A 23,178-nucleotide genomic window follows, 5' to 3' on the forward strand; every position below is an offset into this window, starting at 1 on the left:
CGGCCCTGACTAAAGTTACCAACACCTACTAACTGCCATATCCAAGCCAGACTACTCTGTCTTCCTCCTTCTAGACCTGTCATCTGCCTTCGACACAGTAGACCATACCCTCTAACTACAAACTCTCATCTCTTGGCATTTCAGACTTGGCCCTGTCTTGGATCTTTTCATACCTGACAGGACATTCAGTGTCTATCACTCACACACCACCTCCTCATCTCACCCCCTATGTGTCGGTGTCCCATAAGGTTCAGTTGTAGGACCCACGCTCTTCTCCATCTACATCTTCGGCCTGGGACAGCTCATGGTCTCACGGCTTTCAGTATGAATGATGACACACAGATCTACCTCTCTAGGCCTGATATCACCTCCTTACTAACCAGAATCCCACAATGTGTGTCCTATATTTCATCTTTCTTCTCTGCTAGATTTGTAAAAATTAACATTGATAAAACAGAATGCATCATCTTTCCACTATTTCACCCCCCCCCAACTGACCTATCTATCAAAGTGAATGGCTTCCTGATCTCCATAGTCCCGCAAGCTTGACTCTGATCTGTCCTTCAAACGTCAGATCCAAGCCTTTTCTACTTGCTGCTGACTTCAACTCCAAAGTGTCTCGGGGATCAGCACATTCCTCAACCATGAATATAGAAAAACGCCAATACATGCCCTCATCTTCTCCCGCCTTGACTACTATAAGCTCCTGCTCTGTGGCCTAACTTCTACCACTCTCGCACCCCTCCAATCTATCCTAAACTGTGCTGGCCAATTAATCCACCTGTTACCCCACTATTTCCAGGCTTCTCCCCTCTGTTAATCCCTGCACTGGCTCCCTGTTGCCCAGAGACACCAGTTGAAAAGCCTAAGTTTGGCATACCAAGCCATCGAAAACCTGTCTCCTCCATACATGTGTGACCTAGTCTCCCTGTTCTAGTTACCTGCACGCAACTTCCCATCCTTCCAAGATCTCATTCTCTACTTCCCTCTTATCTCTTCTTGTCATGATCGCATATAAGATTTGTCCCGTGCATCTCCGCTACTATGATTGCTGTACCCCAGCACATCAGACTCTCGCCTACCATGCAAACCTTGAAAAGAAAGCTGAAGACCCACTTCTTGTAACAAGCATAGAATCTGCGGTAAGCCTCCCTTCAGCATACCACTGCACGACTAGCTGTACCCTGACCTACTGTATCCTCACCCATCCCTTGTAGATTGTTTGTGCGCCCTGGCGGGCAGGGTCCTCTCTCCTCTTGTACCAGTCGGTAGCCCCTTTTGACATGTAATGTCACTGTAATAGTAATAATAATTATAGTACCGTATATTCCGGCGTATAAGACGACCTGGTGTATAAGACGACCCCCCTACTTTCCTGTTAAAATATAGAGTTTAGGATATATTCACCGTATAAGACTACCCCTTTTCCAACGCATACCAAACACTGGTAAAAATTTTAAAAAAACAGATTTGAATTTAACATGGTCCTTTTTTAATTTAAATTCTTATGACATGCAGGTATATAGCAGGAAAACTGTCACTCATAAACACATTAAAATAGGGGGGACCCCACGTCATTTTTTGGGGGGGTCCCCCATTCTAATAGCTAGTAAAGGCTAGGTATTCAGCTGGGGGCTGATATTAGTAGCCTGGGAAGCTCCGTGGGTATTACCCTCTTCCCAGACTTCAAACATCTGCCCCAGCCGTCTGCTTAACCTCCGCTAGAGACTATAATGATGGTGGATCCCACGCCAATTTTCTTTTTAAAAAATCCTTTATTTTAACACTAAATGACAATTGAGGGGTTAATAAAGATGCAGTCCCTAAATTATTAATTTTGTAATTAATTTTTCCCAAAAATGTTGACGTGGGGCTTCGCCATATTTTTGTGTCCAGCCAGGTACAGCAGGCAGGAACGGGCTGCCCCCAACCACCAGCTGCCTATTTGTACCTGGCCGGACACAACAATATAGGGAAGCCCTTTTTTTTTAAATTATTTCATGAAATAATTAAAAAAAAAAAGACGTGGGGCTTCGCCCTGTTTTTGTGTCCAGCCAGGTACAACTAGGCAGCTGGGGGCTGGAATCTGCAGCGCAGGGAGGCCCAAGCTTTCTGGGCCCCACCCGCTGCAAATTGCAGTCCGCAGCCACCCCGGAAAATGGCGCGTTCATAGAAGCGCCATCTTCTGGCGCTGTACCCAACTCATCCAGGGCCCTGGTGCGGTGGCTCACTGGGTAATAAAGGGGTTAAGGCCAGCTTGGCATTATCAGCTGGCCCTAAGCCCGAAATTCATGGGGTCACGCCAATATTAGACATGACCACCATGAATTTCTAGTAAAGTAATTAAAAAAAACACAACACCCAGAAAAAAGTCCTTTAATTGAAATAAACACACAATTTTTTAATGTTCTAAATTAAACCATACTTACCATCACGCCCATTCCAGCTGAAGCCAACGATCTCCTGCAATAAAAGTAAAATAATAAAGCAACCTCATCCTTACCTTTCCATGGTTCCCAGGACAGCTTCAGCTCTGCTACATTCACATGACAGGCTGCACCGCAGCAGAACGCTGCCATCCAGCCTGTCATCCCGCAGACACTGAGAAGCGCAGGCATGCTTGTGCTCTTCAGTGTCTGACTGTGACGGCATCCAGATGAGCCGAGATCATGTCCAATGAACTCGGCTCACCTCATGCACGTCACTGACAGTGTGGGAAAATTCTCCTGCTCCCCGCATGCGCAGTAGAAGTTTCCCACGCTGTCAGTGACGGACGTCCAGGAGGTGAGCTGAGTTCATTGTCGGCTCATCTTTATGCCGTCACAGTCAGACACTGAGGAGAGCAAGCATGCCTGCGCTTCTCAGTGTCTGCGGGATGACAGGCTGGATGGCAGCGTTCTGCTGCGGTCCAGCCTGTCATCTCGATGTAGCAGAGCTGAAGCTGTCGTGGGAACCATGGAGAGGTAAGGATGAGGTTGCTTTATTATTTTACTTTTATTGCAGAAGACATTGGCTTCAGCTGGAATGGGCGTGATGGTAAGTATGGTTTAATTTAGAACAATAAAGGATTGTGTCTTTATTTCAATTAAAGGACTTTATTCTGGGTGTTTGTGTTTTTTTTAACTTTGACTATGGGGTTAGTAATGGGGGTGTCTTATAGACGCCTCTCCATTACTAACCTGGGCTTGATGTCAGCTGGCATTATAAGCTGACATCAACCCCAGCCCTATTACCCCCTGCCACCGCACCAGGGCAGCGTGGAAGAGCGAGGCTAAGTGCCAGAATTGGCGCATCCTATGAATGCGCCATTTCTGGGGCGGCTGACGGCTGGTGTTTCTAGCCTGGGAGGGGGCCAATATTCATGGCTCCCTTCCTGGGCTATTAATATCAGCCTCCAGCTGTCTGCCTAGCCTTTGCTAGCTATTAAAATAGGGGGGACCCCACGTCATTTTTTTGGGATCCCCCATTTTAATAGCTAGTAAAGGCTAGGTATTCAGCTGGGGGCTGATATTAGTAGCCTGGGAAGCTCCGTGGGTATTACCCCCTTCCCAGGCTTCAAACATCTGCCCCAGCCGTCTGCTTAACCTCCGCTAGAGACTAAAATTAAGGGGAACCCCACGCCAATTTTTTTTTTAATAAATCCGTTATTTTAACACTAGATGACAAGTACAGTAACCAGCACTGTCACAGTACTTCATATATATGTGACTGACATGTTTCTATCTATCTAATCTATGTGTGAAGCTCTATTCTTTCTATTCTAAATTGTCGGGTGCCGGCTTATGCCGCTGCTGAATTGCCGGCTTTTCATATATTGTCACAGAAGCGATGCGAACTTCCCAGCTCCGGACACAGCGCAGCGCTTCTGTGACAAGTGAAAGCTGTCGGCACAGAAGCCCTGCGCTGTGTCCGGAGCTGGGAATACGCAGCGATGTGTCCGTTTCAGCACAGAAGCGCTGACCGTCTGGACCTACCGCCACCGTATTTTAACTCCCTCCACCTTATATTAACTCCGACATGGCAGGGATACGGCCACGGCAGCTTATTAACACCCCCAGAGTATCCCCGCATGTCAATTTCTGAAAGTTCAAAAGCATTACCGGCGTATAAGACGACCCCAGACTAGACAGAAGATTTTTCAGTCTTCAAAAGTCGTCTTATACGCCGGAATATACGGTACTTGTACTCGGGGTCAATTGATGGCACTTTCCAGGTGTCTGCCCCTAATTTGATGTGTTTTGGCAGCTTTTGAGACGGTTTTAAGGTGTTGCGTATGCGTTTTTTTTTGTCCCACCATTGAATCCTGTGGCATTCGGTAACGTTCGACGAACATTCGACGAATAAATATCGGCGATCGTAATCCGAATCGAATATTGAAGAAACATTCACTCATCTCTAATTGTAATCACAGCCGCAGCTGTAGTTAGAATGCAAAATAAAAAAAAAAAGTGGATTTGGTCAAACTATTTGACCAAGTCAGATTTAAGACAATCTGACATGGGCTTTTATTTTTGGAGAGATCTATAGGATTGGTAGTGGGATAGATCTCTCCCTCCACTCTGGGTTTTGGGAGTGGCCCATGTCCACTAAACCCATTTAAGCTTTCAGTTGAGGTTTGGGTGTGTCAGTATTTGGTTTACAAGCTTGAGAGCCGAAGCTCTGTGCAGTACAAGTTTGGGTGAGACTGAACACAGGCCAAAGCCAGAGAAAGAAAAGCCACTGACGCACCCACGAGAGATACGTTGGTGCAGTCGCCCACAGCAACGGATTGTTACCGAGTGTGAAGGACGATCAAGCTGGATAACGTTTGCCTTTTTGTTGTAAGTTGCCAAAATAAAAACTTGTAAGTTGGACTAAACTGGGTCACTGTCTCTTTACCGCACTGTGTGAATACCGCTGCATTACATATGGTGGAGAATGCAGGCAGTGTGAACTAAGGCATACCCCGAAAAAAATCTGCATGTCCCTGATTAAGCCTGCTAAGTTACAAATCAGGCTTCATTCCGGCAGTGCTGTAGAGCTTCCGGCTGATGTAGACGACGTGCTCTTAGATAGCAAATTGGAGATGGAGGAGGAGCTGAAGCGGGTGCAGGAACTGCTGTAGGGGGTGGAGGAAACCCTGATAGAAGTGAGGCCAGCAATCCTTGGTGTCGGCAGCACATGTGCCATGCCAGAGTGGCCAGGCCTCCACAATGTTCACCCAGTGTGATGTCAAGGAAATGTAGCATCCCTGGCCACAAGCGCTTGTCCACTTGTTGGTCGTTAAGTGGACAATCCCAGCAGCCGCATTGGTTAAGGCACAGGTGATGTTTCTGTACACGTGCTGGTAGAAGGCGTGGACACCACAACGGGAGAAATAGTGGCAGCTGGGGACCGAGTACTGAGGGACCCAATTTCTACTCGTCTAGCAGGACAATTTGTTTGTTTTAATTCAAAGCAACAAAATTTGACACTAACCAAGTTTTACAGTATAAGTGGCAATAGTCAATTTGTGAACAACCAAATTTTAACACCTGTTTCAGGCCATTTTTATGTTTTTTTTTATACCAATGAAATTTTACACAAACCAATTTTTGGAGTATATGTGACAATAGTCAATTTTTGAACAACCAAATTTCTTCACCTGTTCCAGGCCAATTTTGTTTTTTTATTTCAAACCAACGAAATTTCACACGAGCCAAGTTTGATGGCATATATCACAAGTAGAGATGAGTGAACCCATGGATGTTCGGGTTGGTCGAACATACAGTAAAAAGTTGGGTTCGGGTCTGAACTTGTCCTCAAACTTGACCCTGGACCCTAACCCAATACAAATCAATGGGGACCCGAACTTTGGTGCTTTAAAATGGCTTTAAAATGGTCATAGGTAGGGCTATGGAGGCTGCAAAAGGAAACTAAATGGGGGTAAGAGCAGGACAATTGCCCTGAAAACAAATGTGGATAGGAAAATTACTACAATTTTAACATTGCCCTCACAGAGACTGAGGCTTGCCACTTCTAGTCCAGTTGCCAAATTCACACACAGTGCATGAATCCACAGGCTTCGGCTACCTCCCCTGTTTTGCCACCTTGTTCTGCCTCCGATACTCCTCCAGTCGCTCTCTTGGGACCTTCACGACCAGTAAGCACATTACACTGTATGGCTTACTACACCAATTCAATACCTAAAATTTTTGGAACGCTTTTTAGTAGTGTTATATACCAATGAAATGTACCCCAGAACACGTTACACTGTATGGATGAGCAATATAATGCCTTTAATTTTTGAACAGGTTTTTTGAGTGCTATATACCACCGAAATTTACTCCAGGCCACGGAATAGTCTATGGGTGAGCAATATAATACTGATTACATTTTTGAGCAAGTTTTTTTAGGGTTATATACCACCGAAATGTATTCCAGACTGTGGAATAGTGTATTCATTAGCAATATAATAATGATAAAATTTTGACCAAGTTTTTTTTAGAGTTTTATACCAATGAAATGTACCCCAGAACATGGAATAGTGTATGGGTGACCAATATAATAACGATAACATTTTGAACAAGTTTTTTGAGGGTTATATAGCAAGGAAATGTACCCAAGAACACATTAAACTGTATGGCTGAGAACTGTAACCCAGAAAAAGTGTTAAAGTGTTAAAGTTTTTTTGAGTGTTATATATATAAAAAATTACCCCTGAACATGGAATAGTGTTTGGTTAAGAAATGTAAAGAAGCAACATTTTTAAATGCTTTTGAGTAGTGTTAGATTCCACCAAAATGTGACAGAAAGCACATAATACTGTATGGATGAAAAAAAAGTGTTAAACCGGATGGATGAGTTATTGAATCCATAATAAAATTTAGAACATTAATATTTTGAAAGTATACTTTATGTACTTATACACTCATATAGATTTGTAGAAAGTGCAAAGCCAGTTAAGAATGATAAGGAGGGTCATCCATAGACCCCTGAAAGGCAATAACTGTCGGGCCTCACTGCAATATTTTTAAAGTGTAGTTGTTGTACTCCTACACTCATAAAGCCTTTGTACAAAGTGCAAAGCCAGGAAAAAATTATAAGGAGAGTCATCTATAGACCACTGAGAGACAACAACTTGCAGGACTCATTGAAAATATTTTTAACACGCCTATTTTTTACACTCAAAGGCTTTGCACAAAGTACAAATTCAGCCAAAAATTGTAAGGAGGGTAATAATGCAATCCTCTTCAAGTGTCCGCTTCTTCTTCTCCTTCCTCTTGAGGCTGGGGGGGACTTCCTCCATCTGCTTCCTGGATCCCGATTCCCAGGTGCCTGGGCTGTAAGTGACCCGGATTGAGGTAATGCCAGAACCCCAGATATATAGAAATGGGCAACAGCCCCCTGTGTCACCTGCATCGGCTGCTCACGCATAGGAGGTGGGGAACCCCAAGGACAACATGATCTCGAGGTTGGTGGTAGCCCTGCCTTGAGCCGCACCAAGGAGCCTCTCCCAGGCTCATTCATTCCTCAAGAAGGGTTCATCTTGTTCTCTTCCTTCTGGGATGACACCCACTGCATACCAGCGATGTTACCCCTCCATTTTGAGGAACGTGACCCTGATTTCATCTGTCAGCTCTTGCAGCCTTCAGGACAAGTGTTTCATCTCTACTGTACGATGGTTGAACAAGATGTGATGATGGGTCTCAAACTCTTCAGTGGACCCCCTTCTAAGCTGACGGTAGCATACGTGACTACCACCTCCTTGGATGCCAACTCTCGGCACTTTACGGCTAGTGGGCCCGACAATATTTGTCCAGATCTGGTCCTGGCTGTCCTAGTCTCCAACCAGCCTAGGCCCCGCAGTCCGCTCACCAGTTCATGGATCCTGGCTCTCCTGTCTGCAGTGCGCAAGAATCCCATCGGTAAACGATGCAGCCTAGGTTCAGGCCTTGGTGGGTCAGGGATATCGGACAGATCAGGACCACAGGCTCCTGCCACCTCTGCTGTTACACCAGCTTCCTCTGGCTCCGAGACTCCTCCGCTCATTCCCTTGGGAGTCTTGCGTGCTCTGCTATCTTTGCCACTCACTAAGCACGTTACACTGTGTGCCTGAGAAATGGAACCCTAGAAAAAATTTAATAGGTTTTCACAGTTTTACAGATCACAGAAATGTTCACATGCCACATTACACTGTGTGGCTGAGAAATGGAACCCTAATTTTTTTTAACAGCTTTTGATAAGTTTTACAGATCATAGAAATGTTCATAGACCACATTACACTGTGTAGCTTAGAAATTGAAGCCAGGAAAATGTTTCAATGATTTTTGGGAGTGTTAAATAACACAAAAACGGATCTCAAATCATGTAATACTTGATGGCTCAAAATCTATAAAAAATTTTCAGCCCCCACCAAAAAAGCTGCAGCTATATATTTTCCAATGGACTGCACAAGCCTAATCCCTGTCTACGGACTTTATTCTGTCACTCGCCCTGCTCCTGCAACTCTTTCTCGCTCTCTACACTTAATACAGAATGTATGCGATACAAACCGCAAAGCAGAGGATTAGCCCTAACAAGTGCTTTTAGTATGATGGTTCTGCTTCAGCACTAGTATCAATCGTTATACTGTGCACACACACCTGCTTTCTCTTCCTCCAATACGAACTGTCACAGAGCTGTGCAATGGCATCAGTGTGCCGAGCCTGGCACCGCCTGCTCTTTTATAATCTCTGATGTCAGACGGCCTACCAATCACAGTAATGCCATTACCAAGATTGCAAGGGCATTACAGTGGCGCACAAGCAATACCCGCATGCTCATTGGCTGCGTAACAGGTGACTCGCCCCCTGGGCTGTGGGGCACGCGGATCCGGGCGATAGGGGAACGATGGGGGTAGTAGTAGTGGCGGCCCGGTCCCGCGGCTCAGGGTGGTCAGGCCAATGGTAGTCTGCTATGCGCTCCAAGTAATGTCCGACTACGCCACCCGTGGATTGCGGTTATTAGGAACCGCCGCTGCAAGGCAGTCCGCTGGGGCTGATGATGGGTGCAGCTGAGGTGATGTGACTCCCCACGGGAAGAGTGCAGCCCCAGGGCAGTGTAGTGGATGTTGGGAGTGATGGTAGTGCGGGTCCCGGTGCTGATAGTGCTGGAGGCGCGAAGGAGCACACAGACAACAAGTTACAGTCCAGAGTCTTTACTCACAGTTCGTTTGTTCCAGGTCACTTCGGCCAGCAGTGACCGCCCGAGCCGTGCTGCGTCCACCAGGTGAGGGGCTCGGTCAACTCCCAGGCAGTTCAGGAGCATGGCACAGGACCCCCTTTTATCCTTTCTCTGGCCTGCCTCACCAGTGACCCACTTTTGTCCAGCTGCCGCGGACCTGTGCGGTTAAACGTGGGCCCCGTCCTCCGCTGTCCTATATGGTGCCTTCCTAGCAGGTTTGATGAGGTGTCGCACCAATATATGATCACGACGACCGGTCTTTGGCTGAGGGTTGTTTCTCCTCCACCAACTTGGGATCCGGTACCCTTAATCTGCCTGACCCTGCACCCTGGATTCTCGTGGGTTCTTAGGGTCCCTTCCACCTTCTTGTTCCTGAGCCCTTCTGTTTCTCTGTCTCTCCTTCTTTGCAGTTCCTTTCTCTTGGAGCTGAGATGAGCCAGAATCTCAGCTCCCCTTCACCTCCTCCTCGGCCTCTTCTTCAGGCCCACTTCTCCTTCTCCTCTCAGGCCCCGGCCTCTTCCCTAGGCCTGCCTCTGGAGCAGCACTCAGCCTGAGCTGCTGCTCCCTGTCTTCTCCTTTCCACAGACGAACCTAGATCTAAGATGGTGCCCACCTTTTATACCTCCCTCTAGCCATGAGCCCAGGTGACCAGCAACCAATGGGCTCCTTCCTACACTCAGAAACCGCCCCCTATCTGCCCCTACAGCACTGGGTGTTCCACCCCTCCCTCCCCACTCCAGCAGGGACATGGTCGGTCGTGCCTGCACTTATGTCTAGTGGGAGCACCGTTGAGCTGTCCCTCGGAAATGGGGTATGTGTGCTGTATGCAGCTGAGCCCTGGTCCATACTCCATCCTTACCCGGGAGTGGAATACCACACCTCCGGTCTGAGGTGCAATACCCCTGTAGCGGCCGAACCCTCGGGGCGCTACACAGGTACCACCCATTGCTCACCAAGTAACAAGCACATCCTAGCACCGTCATACTTGAGTGATAACCGAGTATCATCGAGCATGTTCGCTCATCCCTAATAGCTAACACTAGAGAAGACGAGAGAAAGGATTCAGAAGGATCTAGATAAACTTGAACAATGGGCAGTGACTAATAGAATAGTATTTAACAGGGAGAAATGCAAGACTACATCTGGGCAAGAAAAACTAAAATGTCATCTACAGAAAGGAAGAAATAGAAATAAGCAACAGCACATGTGAAAAAGATTTTGGCATACTAATAGATCATAAACTGCACGAGTCAACAGTGTGATGCAGAAGCAAAAAAGGAAAACACAGTTCCGGAATGTATTACAAGAAGCATAGAGTCTAGATCAGGGGTCCTCAAACTACGGCCCGCGGGCCACATGCGGCCCATGGAGGACTTTTATCCGGCCCGCCGGGCTATGGGCGGAGGAGAGGAGAGCGGTGCCATTGCCCGCCCTTCCCCCCGCTTGCTCAGGGCCCCGGCAGGCGGATACTTACCTCTCCCCATGCCTCCGCAGATCTACTGTCTTCCTGCTCTGCGCTTCCTGTGACGTCTCAGGTCAGAGGGCGCGGTGACGTCTTTACACCGCGCCCTCCCGAGTGCTGTCACAGGCAGCGCAGAGCGGGACAACGCCGCCGCCGCGACGCTGGAGTCCAGACCAGACCAGAACAGCGGCAGCAGGTGAGGAGTGAGGTGAGTATTGGATTTTTTTTTTGTAATGTATGGAGGCATGGGACATAACATGGGGGGGTGACATCCTGCAAGGGGTATAATATGGGGGGGGTGACATCCTGCATGGGGCATTATATGGGGGGTTGACATGCTGCATGTGGCATTATATGGGGGGGTGACATGCTGCATGGGACATTATAAAGACAGGGGAGTGATATCCTGCATGGGGCATTATATGGGGGGGTGACATGCTGCCTGGGGCATTATATGGGGGGGTGACATGCTGCATGGGGCATTATATGGGGGGGTAACATGCTGCATGGGGCATTATAAAGACAGGGGAGTGATATCCTGCATGGGACATTATATGGGGGGTGACATCCTGCATGGGGCATTATATGGGGGTGACATCCTGCATGGGGCATTATATGGGGGGTGACATCCTGCATGGGGCATTATATGGGGGGTGACATCCTGCATGGGGCATTATATGGGGGGGAGGGACATCCTGCATGGGGCATTATATGGGGGGAAAGGGACATCCTGCATGGGGCATAATATGGGGGGGTGACATGCTGCATGAGGCATAATATGGGGGGGTGACATGCTGCATGGGGCATTATATGGGGGGTTGACATGCTGCATGGGGCATTATATGGGGGGGGTGACATGCTGCATGGGGCATTATATGGGGGTGGCATCCAGCATGGGGCATTATAAGGGGGGAACAGCCTGCATGGGGCATTATAAGGGGTGGAATAGCCTGTATATGGCATTATAAGGGGGAAACAGCCTGCCTATTGGGAACATTTACCTGCCCATTGAGGACCTATGTTGCCTATTAGGGATATTTACCTGCCTATTGGGGACATTTACCTGCCTATTGGGGACATTTACCTGCCTATTGGGGACCTATGCTGCCTATTGGGTACATTTACCTGCCTATTGAGGACCTATGCTGCCTATTGGGGACATTTACCTGCCTATTGGGGACATTTACCTGCCTATTGAGGACCGATGCTGCCTATTGGGGACATTTACCTGCCTATTGAGGACCTATGCTGCCTATTGGGTACAGTTACCTACCTATTGAAATACCGGTTGATTTAACTTTACTTGTTCTTCATTTTAAATATTGTATTTGTTCCTGTATTGTTTTTTTTACTACAAAATAAGATATGTGCAGTGTGCATAGTAATTTGTTCATAGTTTTTTTAAAAAACTATATTCCGGCCCTCCAATGGTCTGAGGGACCGTGAACTGGCCCCCTGTTTAAAAAGTTTGAGGACCCCTGGTCTAGATCATGTGAAGTAATTATCCCCCTCTATTCCTCCTTGGTCAGACATCATCTGGAATACTGTGTACAGATCTGGGTACCACATTTTAAAAAGACATTGAAAAACTATCAAGTTCAGAGAAGAGGATGGTGAGTGGACTGCAAACTATGTCCTACGAGGAACGGTTAAAGGATCTGTGAATATTTAGTTTGCAAAAAAACAAGGCTAAGAAGTGACTTAATAGTAGTCTACAGATATCTGAAGGGATGTCACAGTGTAGAGGGATCATCCTTACTCTCATTTGCATATGGAAACAAGAAAAGCAATGGAATGAAACTGAAAGGGAAAAGATACAGTTTAGATTAAAAAGCTTTCTGACAGTGAGGGTGACGAATGAATGGAACAGGCTGCTACGAGAGGTGGTAAGTACTCCTTAAATGGAAGTCTTCAAACAGAGTCTGACATTTGTCTGAGATAGTTTAGTGAATCCTGCATTGAGCAGGGGGTTGGACATGATAACTGTGATGAAAGCCGGCCGGTGGGTGCAGCTCTCTGGCGCCCCCTTACCTCTCAGGTCAGTCAAGGTACTGCACCTAGAGAAAGTAGTGCCAGGAAGCTGCAACCAGCGCAGGGAACACGGTAGTGTGTTATCCCTTCAACGTCACTACACAGCACAACTCGCTAGCGCCCTCTTAGCCTCAGGTCAGTCAAGGAACTGCACCTAGGATAAGCGGTCGCCAGAGAGACTGTCCTGTAACCTACTGGGTATCGGGGCCCTCTGTAGTGAGGGCGGTATATATATCTTCCTTGGCCGCGCCAGGAATATATATATCTGAACCTCCGACCGTCACTACCAGCCTTCCCCAATCCCCAGTTGGTATGCTGCCACCAGTCCCTATTTTAGATATACGCCCAGTCCGTGAATGGGCCTATATCGGGTCAGGAACCAACCCTGGGTAGCGTTTTTGGCTTGAGCCGAGCTCACACGGACGTGCGTTCGTTATGCAGAATAAAAGGCAGGCCCACAATTACTTGAGGTAATTGATTATGATAATACACTAGATACACGATATACAACTAAATATACACAGGTATAAGGTCAGGCTAAACTATACAACAATGGAATACAACACACAGAATCACCACAGCATATCAGTTACCGGTTTCTTGATTTTCTTGTGACGCAGGGAGAGGATTCTGCGGTCGCAGGCACGGTTCTTTGTTACAGGCTGAGGCCTACCACCGCATGGTCAAACTGCTCCTCCCCTTGGTGGCCTCAGCTGGTGCTCAGGTGTTCAGCACACCACTCTTGGGTCAAAAACTGACTTGTCTCTTGTCTGTTCTGCTATCTTACCTGCCCCGTCCCGCCCACTGCTGGTGAGGTCAGCTGGCTCAGTCTCCACCCTCAGGTCTAACTTCGATCAGAAGCCCAAATTCTATGGAACCCAATAACTTCTTCTGGGATGGTCTCATGATACCCCCAGGGGTTCCCATGGATTCGGGCCGCCGTAACCGACCTTTTGATATCAATTATGATACCATACGGTCCTCAGGAATGGCTCCGCGCTATATCTTGGCTTCCAGAGCACGTACAAACGTCTACCGCGGAGGCTTGTGTGCGCAATGGCTCCGGGACGCCGTGATATTTTTTTATTGGCCCATCCCACGCAACATGCGTGTACTATTCATGTTTCTATATCTTATGCCTCCATGCTTGTGACAGACAAAGAAACTAGTCCTATGGGACAAATGGTCAGGTACAGATAGACGAAGCACCCCCCCCTGCTGGCTGTGTTTCCTCTCGAAGTCTTTGAAGCTCCTAGCATTCAAGTGTTAAGTAGGCTTCTTATCTTACAGGAGCCTGGATGGGGGGAAACTATCTAGTTGACGTTTTAACAGAAGGTCCCAAGGGTGGGGGCTGCTGAAGTGTGGCCATCCCTGGATATGATTTATCATTACCAAGATGGCGGCTACAGGTTCATCACAATAACCCTGGAGTTCCTTTCCAACTCTAACATTCTATGATTCATCAATTAAGCCATGTATGGAATGGCAATACACAAATCCAGAAAATACATTTTCTCTGGATCAAAAGTAGGATACTTTTGCTCCTTTTTCAAACAGGTTTTTCTCTTGCAGCCTTGAAGCTAGAAGTTCTTTTTTGATAGTGCCAAATTGTTCACAGTCCACAATACAGGACCTTACCGCGCATTGGGTGTGCCCGCCCCTGTCAATCAGCACTGCTGGGTCACTTCCGGTTCCGGGATAGACACGCCGCGTACACGGCGATTTCTTTTGCGCGCCACATTTGATTGGACACACATTCTTTTTATACTCGGTGGTCCCCTAAGACCAACACCCCCTGACGAAGGACACTTTTGGTCCGAAACGCGCGTCGGGGTATTCCCGTGATCCCTCCTTTATATCCCACAACCAGGTATGTCAGTTCTCTGCTTAGTACCATGTGCATGTGCATTCATTGTTTCACTATATACCTTATATAAACAAGTTGGCACCTGGTACTTATCTATTTCTTTAGCAGCAATCTCTTTTCTTATATAGTCCTATAGATCTTTGTGTGGCAGTATATACTCCACCCCCAATATAGCTTCACAAACTATTGTGTTGAAGTATATATACTATCTTCTTTGGTGCTGACATACTTATCTATTCCATCTTTTTCTTTTTGTAATTTTTGTGGAATTGTAATGTAATATATCTTGTTCATTGCAACCGTTACATCTATTGTGTCATATTCCTCTTTTAGGTTGCAATTACATTTTTTATATGGTGGGTTCTCATGTGTTTGTAGCACCACTTTGACCATTGTCTAATAAAGGTCTTTTATATATATTGGTTTATGTCTCTTGTATATTGGACTGGACATTCGGTGGTTCTCCTTTCTCCTGTGTTCTCAACCGAATAGTCTACCATTTATTTTTGGTCCACATAGCATATACAATCTATCAATTATTGTTGGGTTGCTCATATTGACCTATGTGTCTCTATGATATATTCCCTATGTAGTGTGGATATTCCTAAGTGTACTCCCGTGTTAATAATTTACTGTGTTCTGCACAGGCTTCTTCTCTTGGGACATGGATTTTAAAGCCAGAGAATCTTCCTGGCAAGGACAGATTAAAGAAGTATTTGGCAACAGTGGTGTAACGACACTAGGTTCTGACAGTGTACAGGTGGATTCAGTGACTCACACCATTAGGAATTTACTTTTTAGAAGAACTCATCTCTGGTGGAACAAAGCTTTTTTAGAGAACTATATACTTAAACAGCTAATCCCCAGGGGATTAAGAATTCGTGTTACTCCATCCTTTATTGTTGAAGATAAGGACTTCATCAACAATTGGGAACAAATATGTAGCGATACATCAAAAAGATTAATGGAGTTGCTTATTCAGCTAAACTACAAATCTATCATTGAAATTGATCAAACTATTGAATCTACATATACAAGTGCTAGGGTAGATTTAACATCTGATCAATTATTGTCAATCGAGACTCAAATGAATAAGTCTATTGACCAGTGGGTCAAGGACATTCAAGACAATCAAACTAACAAATTAAAGAGAGATTTGTGTGATTTTGCCTCAGGCAACGTATACAGATGGAAGAAACAATTGACACCTGGTACGGACAGGTCTCGCACCCCCTCCATCTCATCAAACCCGCCAGCCAGTGAAATGTCTGACGCCTCCTCTTCCGTCTCTGTATCTGCAAAATCTACACCAAAGCGTAAACGGGAGTTGCGCTTTTTGCCAAATAAGCGAAATTATGGGTATTCACCCGAGAATAATAAAAACAATTTAAAGGTAATCAATTTGAGTTCCCAAAATTTCTCTCACATTGAAATTTCACTATTGAGTAGAGGGTTAATGTTTTGCCCCACGGCACAGTTTGACAGATTCACAGCTATTAAAGATTTACACCTTTTTGCACGTAAACTCCTTTTTAAACGCCATTTTCATGATGAAAATATCCTTCGATTATTCCCCACAGAGACGGAACAGGAGGCGTTGACACACTTGGAGGAGTTGGCAGACGAACATAATGATCTAAATGGAGGTAAGATTCCAGCTTCCATTAAGACAAAATCATGGAAATTTCCACCACTATCCACCTGCCCTAACATTGATATTTTCGTAAAAATGGTTAGTCAAGATTTTGACAACATTTCCCGATATCCATCCTTTGATAATTTGACTAAGTCCGAAAGACAGAGCTTGCTTCGGCTACGCAACCTCAATGATATTGTTTTCAAACCAGCAGATAAGGGTGGGAATGTGGTGGTTTGGCCTAAAATCATGTATGAGGCAGAAGCTCTTCGACAATTAAGTGACTCCAATACATATAGGAAGATGACATTTAATCCTCTTACTAAATTTCAAAATGAGCTTTCGAATCTTCTGCTTGAAGCTAAAAATGATGTGATTATTTCCAACGAATTGCATCAGGCATTGAAGGTCTGCGAGCCATCCATTCCCACCCTTTACCTGCTTCCGAAAATCCACAAAAACAGTCAAGTACCACCGGGCCGGCCAATCATATCGGGAAAAGGTAACTATCTCGAAAATGTCAATAAATTTATTGACTCCAAATTGCAAGCTTTGGTGGAATTACTTCCATCTTTCACCAAAGATACTAGCAAATTTCTAAAAAAAGTAGACGGCCTCCATGTGGATAAGAACACTCTTTTGGTTACATGTGATGTGGAGGCACTATATACTAACATTCGACACACCGATGGTGTACAGGCAACGCAATATTTTTTACAGTCTTCTACTATTCCTTCCACAATGAGCAACTTTATTGTACAATTACTACACTTTACGCTGTCTCACAACTTTTTCCTGTTTAAGGGGTCGTTCTACCTGCAGCTCCAGGGAACTGCGATGGGTGCCTCTTTTGCCCCATCATATGCCAACTTGTTCCTGGGGCTGTGGGAGAGGGACCTCTTCCTGTCTGATCGGTGTGCATCTGTGGACCGAGTCCTTTTTTGGACGCGGTACATAGATGACATCTTCTTGATCTGGTAGGGGTCAGAACAGGAATTGCATGAATTTATGAATACCTTAAATCATAATCCTCACAATATTCACCTCACATATCACTTTGACAAGCAGTCCATTGAATTTTTGGATGTTAAAATAAAAAGAGATGAAAACAATTGTTTGCAGACGGATTTATTCCGTAAGGCCACATCGGTAAATTCTCTCTTACTAGCCTCTTTGTCCCACCCACCAGCCATGATCCGATCAATACCAATAGGTCAATTTCTGAGGCTACGCTGCATATGTTCCAATGATGCTGATTTTGAAACACAGGCAGATGATTTAAAGAACCGATTTTTGGAAAGAGGATATAGCCGCCGCTCTATCAAAAGAGCATATAACAGAGCCAAGCATACCTCACGTCATACGGCCCTATATTCAAAAAGGACATCCTCTTTCAACAATCGGGTCAGATTTATCACTCAATATCATGGCCAAACGAATCTATTGCGTCAATTCTTGGAAAAATCATGGCCAATTCTCTTATCTGATCCGGTCCTTGCTAAATACCTTGACCCCAAACCTAATATCACTTTTAGGAGGTCACGCAATTTACGTGACTGCCTAGTGAAGAGCCATTACACTAATGAAAGTAACACGTTTCTATCCAATTTTGAACCTCCGAAAGGCTGCAAACCATGTGGCAAATGTGTTGCATGTCCTAATATTGGACATGCCCGAGATTTCCAAAGTTCTGATGGTCTATCGACCTATCAGATACAACATCCCATCACTTGCACTACATCTGCAGTGATATATTATGTCACCTGTCCCTGTCCACTAATCTATGTGGGACTGACAACTCGCCAGTTAAAAGTTCGTATACGTGAACACGTATTAGGAATTGAAGCGGCAAAGGATGTCAGTGATGCATCGTTATTGAAAACAATACCACGACATTTTAAACAACATCACAATTGCAACGCTTCTTTATTGCGAGCTATTGGAATTGATCATATCCCACATAACATTAGAGGCGGTAAAATTAGTAAATCTCTGGGCAAATTAGAAACTAGGTGGATTTGGACACTAAAAACTGTACACCCCCTGGGCCTTAACGAAAATATAAGCTTTGTTCCATTCCTGTAACTGCCCCTTTTGGTCTTTGTACCATTTTAACAGTTTTATGCCGCTTTTATTGGTTTCTAAACAATGTTTTTTATTTACTATTTATTTAGAGTGTGTCTTGGTGTCGATTCCCGTATTCTTCACTGGCTATTAAATACCTCATTTGACTCCTGAACCCGGATGCGGATCTGCAGTTGTGGACTATTGGAATATTAGAGACGACTGGGGCTTTACGGCGCTTTTTATTGTTATTATTGTTATTTTATTTTGCCATTTGTATATGTCAGTGTATTAACACTAATACACATTATCACTCACTTTTTCTCTCACTGATTTGTTCTCTCACATACTTTTCCATTTTATTTTGATTATATGCACATATATTACCCACACATATGCCACTATATACGCACTTGATTAGACCATTCTCTACTCACGTTTTATGTATATTTTTATAATTTCACCCTTATACACTTCCTATGTAATATTTTTTGGTCGTCTAAATTTTGCCAACATCTGACACATTCATGATTTTATTATGTGATGGAAGTGTTTGCATTTAAATATATACATCTCTCACATCTATATTTATTATTTTTTAGTACTAATATGTCTTTTATGCACTGATATATATTGGTTGCATCACTTATTTATGTTAATTTTTTAAGATTTATTACACATAGATATGTGATATTCTGGTATTAATTAACCTCTGTATTTACAATTTGCACTTCATCTTATATATAATATATTTATATATATATATATTTAATTGTTTTACTATTTCTTATACATCTTTCTATCCTTGTATTATTTATTTTTCCATACATCAATTTTTTTCTTCTTTTTTATTTATTATTTATTATTTATTTTTTAGTATTTATTAACTATTTTATTAATTATTTTTTTTATACTTTTTTATTTTTTTATTTCTTATTATCATTTTTTTATTCTTATATTTTTTTATTTTTTTCCATTTTCTATTTATTTATTTTTTTCTTTTTTCTATTTTTTATTATCACCCTATAATCACCCAATACTCTGATATACCTATGCATTTATATATTAGGCCATGTCTCACACATTGCACTTTATGAGGTTAATCAAAATATATAATTTCCAGTTGGATATCATATATATTATATTCATATTCACTATTTTCTATATATTCTTTCCTTGGATTCGAGTCAATAACATATCGGGTCACTAACTCTGGTCTGTCTAGTGCGCTTGCGTTGTCTGCGCTCCCTGTTCCTGCCGGCCCCTCATCTCTATGTGTCTGGAGGCTCGGGTCACATGACCCGATGCAGCCGGTCACATGATGCGGTTACCCGCAGGTCCTGGTGCCTCCGGACGGCGCATGCGCAATTGTACTAGGCAGTCCACAATACAGGACCTTACCGCGCATTGCATGTTGGGTGTGCCCGCCCCTGTCAATCAGCACTGCTGGGTCACTTCCGGTTCCGGGATAGACACGCCGCGTACACGGCGATTTCTTTTGCGCGCCACATTTGATTGAACACACATTCTTTTTATACTCGGTGGTCCCCTAAGACCAACACCCCCTGACGAAGGACACTTTTGGTCCGAAACGCGCGTCGGGGTATTCCCGTGATCCCTCCTTTATATCCCATCACCAGGTATGTCAGTTCTCTGCTTAGTACCATGTGCATGTGCATTCATTGTTTCACTATATACCTTATATAAACAAGTTGGCACCTGGTACTTATCTATTTCTTTAGCAGCAATCTCTTTTCTTATATAGTCCTATAGATCTTTGTGTGGCAGTATATACTCCACCCCCAATATAGCTTCACAAACTATTGTGTTGAAGTATATATACTATCTTCTTTGGTGCTGACATACCTATCTATTCCATTTTTTTCTTTTTGTAATTTTTGTGGAATTGTAATGTAATATATCTTGTTCATTGCAACCGTTATATCTATTGTGTCATATTCCTCTTTTAGGTTGCAATTACATTTTTTATATGGTGGGTTCTCATGTGTTTGTAGCACCACTTTGACCATTGTCTAATAAAGGTCTTTTATATATATTGGTTTATGTCTCTTGTATATTGGACTGGACATTCGGTGGTTCTCCTTTCTCCCATCAATTAAACCATGTATGGAATGGCAATACACAAATCCAGAAAATACATTTTCTCTGGATCAAAAGTAGGATACTTTTGCTCCTTTTTCAAACAGGTTTTTCTCTTGCAGCCTTGAAGCTAGAAGTTCTTTTTTGATAGTGCCAAATTTTTCAACTCATGCTGGTCCTTACGAACTGGGTCATCTTCAATTTCAAAATGTTCATCACTGCTGTCACTTTGTTCTTAACCATAATGCTGTTCTTGAAAAAAGGGTAGTTCAAGGAAAACTGGCACTTGTAAAAACTGCTACAGATGTAACAAAAGGAATCAGGGCTGTTAAGGACATACAACAAGAAATAGCAGAGACAGACATAATCTGAAAGAAAATAACTGTGTAACTATATAGACTGGCGCACAACCTCTCGCCACACTGTCTCATGTGTAAGTGAATTATTATTTAACAGCCTTTGGCTTAATCTCTTGATCTGTAGGAAAATCAATCTTGTGTAAGCCTAGATAGGTCCACCAGGCTTCTCCATTATCTTGATAGTATCAAGACATCTGGTTGCTGGTCTTCCTCTTTGCGTTGCTCCTTCTATTCTTCTAGCCATGATTTACTTCTCCAGTGATTGCTCTCTTCATATGCAGGGTCCAAAGTAGGTGAGTCGTAGCTTGGTGATCCTTGCTTCGACTGACACGTCTGGTTTGATTTGTTCCAAAATTGATTGGTTTATTCTTCTTGACATCCATGGTATTGATAACATCCTTCTCCAGCAACAGATTTCAGAGCTGTCTATTCTTCTGTTTTGTTTCTTTATCGTCCAGGCTTCGAATCTGTATGTAACTACAGGAAAGACCAAACTATGTATGAGTTGTCACCAGTGAAATGTTCCTCGATTTCAAGACCTTGTCCAGTGACTTAATTGTTGATTTGCCGATAGCTATTCTCCTATTGACTTTTAGTGTTATCACTGCATTTTGAGTTGTCCTTGTTCCGAGTAGGTTGAAGTCCATTACAATTTCCAGTTTGTCACCATCCATCTCAAATGTGTCCCAGTTAGTTGTACCATGCAGTAGTCAATATCTTTGTCTTCTTTGTGTTGAATAGCAGTCCTAGACAAATTAGAACCTGTTGCTGGTTGCTAAGGTTATCCTCCAACCTTCCCCACTCTAGGGCGTTTCGCTCTGGTCCAATATAAGAAAATTAGTACTACCCTTTATCCTGCATAGCGTAATCACATTAAGATAAGCTCAACAAAAGTTATGCTCAAAATTGTTCCCCATTTTTTTTATATGTATATTTTGTATGGTTTTGGAGACAAAGGAAGGGTATGATGTAGCTTAAAAAGTTGTGATAGAGAAGAACTGGGGTCACTTTTTGAGTCAGATCTAACTCAATGAAAATTGTGTTCCTCACTGATTATGCAAATGACACTCTGATGAAACCCTGATCAGAATTTGAACACAGTGTCAGCATAGTGTGCTCTGATTCTCTCGGATAAGGAGAAGATGGAGAAAAAATGTCTCATATTCTCCATTCTGTGAGTGCCCGTAAATCGGACTGATGTCATCTGCATGACAGCGTGGCTAATCAGGGATGTTCATAGGAAGAGCCAATTTTTTGAATGAATAAGAACAGAAGTCCTTTTAAGAGAAAGATATGAAAATCTATATTAAACCTAAGCATTGTAAACATAAACATTAACTTTTGCAATGTTGTTTTTTTCCTGTGTCTGCATTCACACATCCGTGTGTTATCATCTGAGAGAAACGGATCAATATTTTTTATCAGGTGTTATCCTAGTTGCATTTTTTCTCATCTGTTTTTTTTAACTGATGGAACTCTGAAGCACAACCTATGTCTTCTGTATTTTATACAATGTATACAAATCCCAATAGACTTAAATGGCTAAATCTAATCCACAAAACTGATGAGAATAGGACAAGATCTGATTCCCATTGATTGGAGACACGGATCTATTTTTACAATGGATGTTTGCATGGATCAATGAAACTCTATGTGTCAATGAGCTTTCCAATAAAAAAACAAACAAACAGTACTAGGATGTGTCTCACCTATGTGTGAATGCAGCCTAATAGATGGACATGTGTATTTTATGCATTGTGTTAATGATCCTTAAAGAGGTTGTCAGCTACTTGAACAACCCCTTTTTGAACTAAATGTTCGGCCACAATAAAATAAAAAAGGTTATATTCACCTCCCCTGTTGGGGTCGTTCCAGCGGTGTCAGCACTCACTGCCCCCCCGGGCTGCCGTGTGGTTGTTGTGACACGTGACGCTGGTGCCCAATCAGCGCTGGATCACTGTCACCACCTTCATACGAATTGAACATGAAGAGAAAGTCAGAGATCAGCTGCAGCCCGGACTTCCTCTTCATGTTCAGGAGGCAGGGACAGTGATGCCAGCGCTGATTGAGTGTCAGCATCACGTGTCGCAACAACAGAATGGGAGCCCCGGGGGAAGCGACTGCCAACACCGCGAGAATGGCACTGGCACGGGAGGTGAGTATAGACTTATTTATTTTATCGGGCCAAGCATGGGATTTGAGAAGGAGTTGTCCAAGTAGTGGACAACTTCTTTAAGTAAAAAACTCTTTTTTTAAAAAAAAACTAGATTAAATGCTAACTCAGTGCTGACTTGCCCAATGTTCAGTGTTTTCATTTTACCTTGCCATGTTTCATTCTTTCTTGTGATAAATTATCATAAGGGGGAGAAGTTTTAATTAAACATCAGCTTCTAAGGAGAGCACTGAGTGTTTGTTCAAGGTTGTCTTAGATACTAAATTCATAACATTGCTTAAACTTTGTGCACAGATTCCAGTT

Source organism: Phyllobates terribilis, unplaced genomic scaffold (assembly GCF_046119375.1).
Source record: "Phyllobates terribilis strain yellow unplaced genomic scaffold, ASM4611937v1 Scaffold_11__3_contigs__length_659146591, whole genome shotgun sequence".
Classification (NCBI taxonomy): domain Eukaryota; kingdom Metazoa; phylum Chordata; class Amphibia; order Anura; family Dendrobatidae; genus Phyllobates; species Phyllobates terribilis.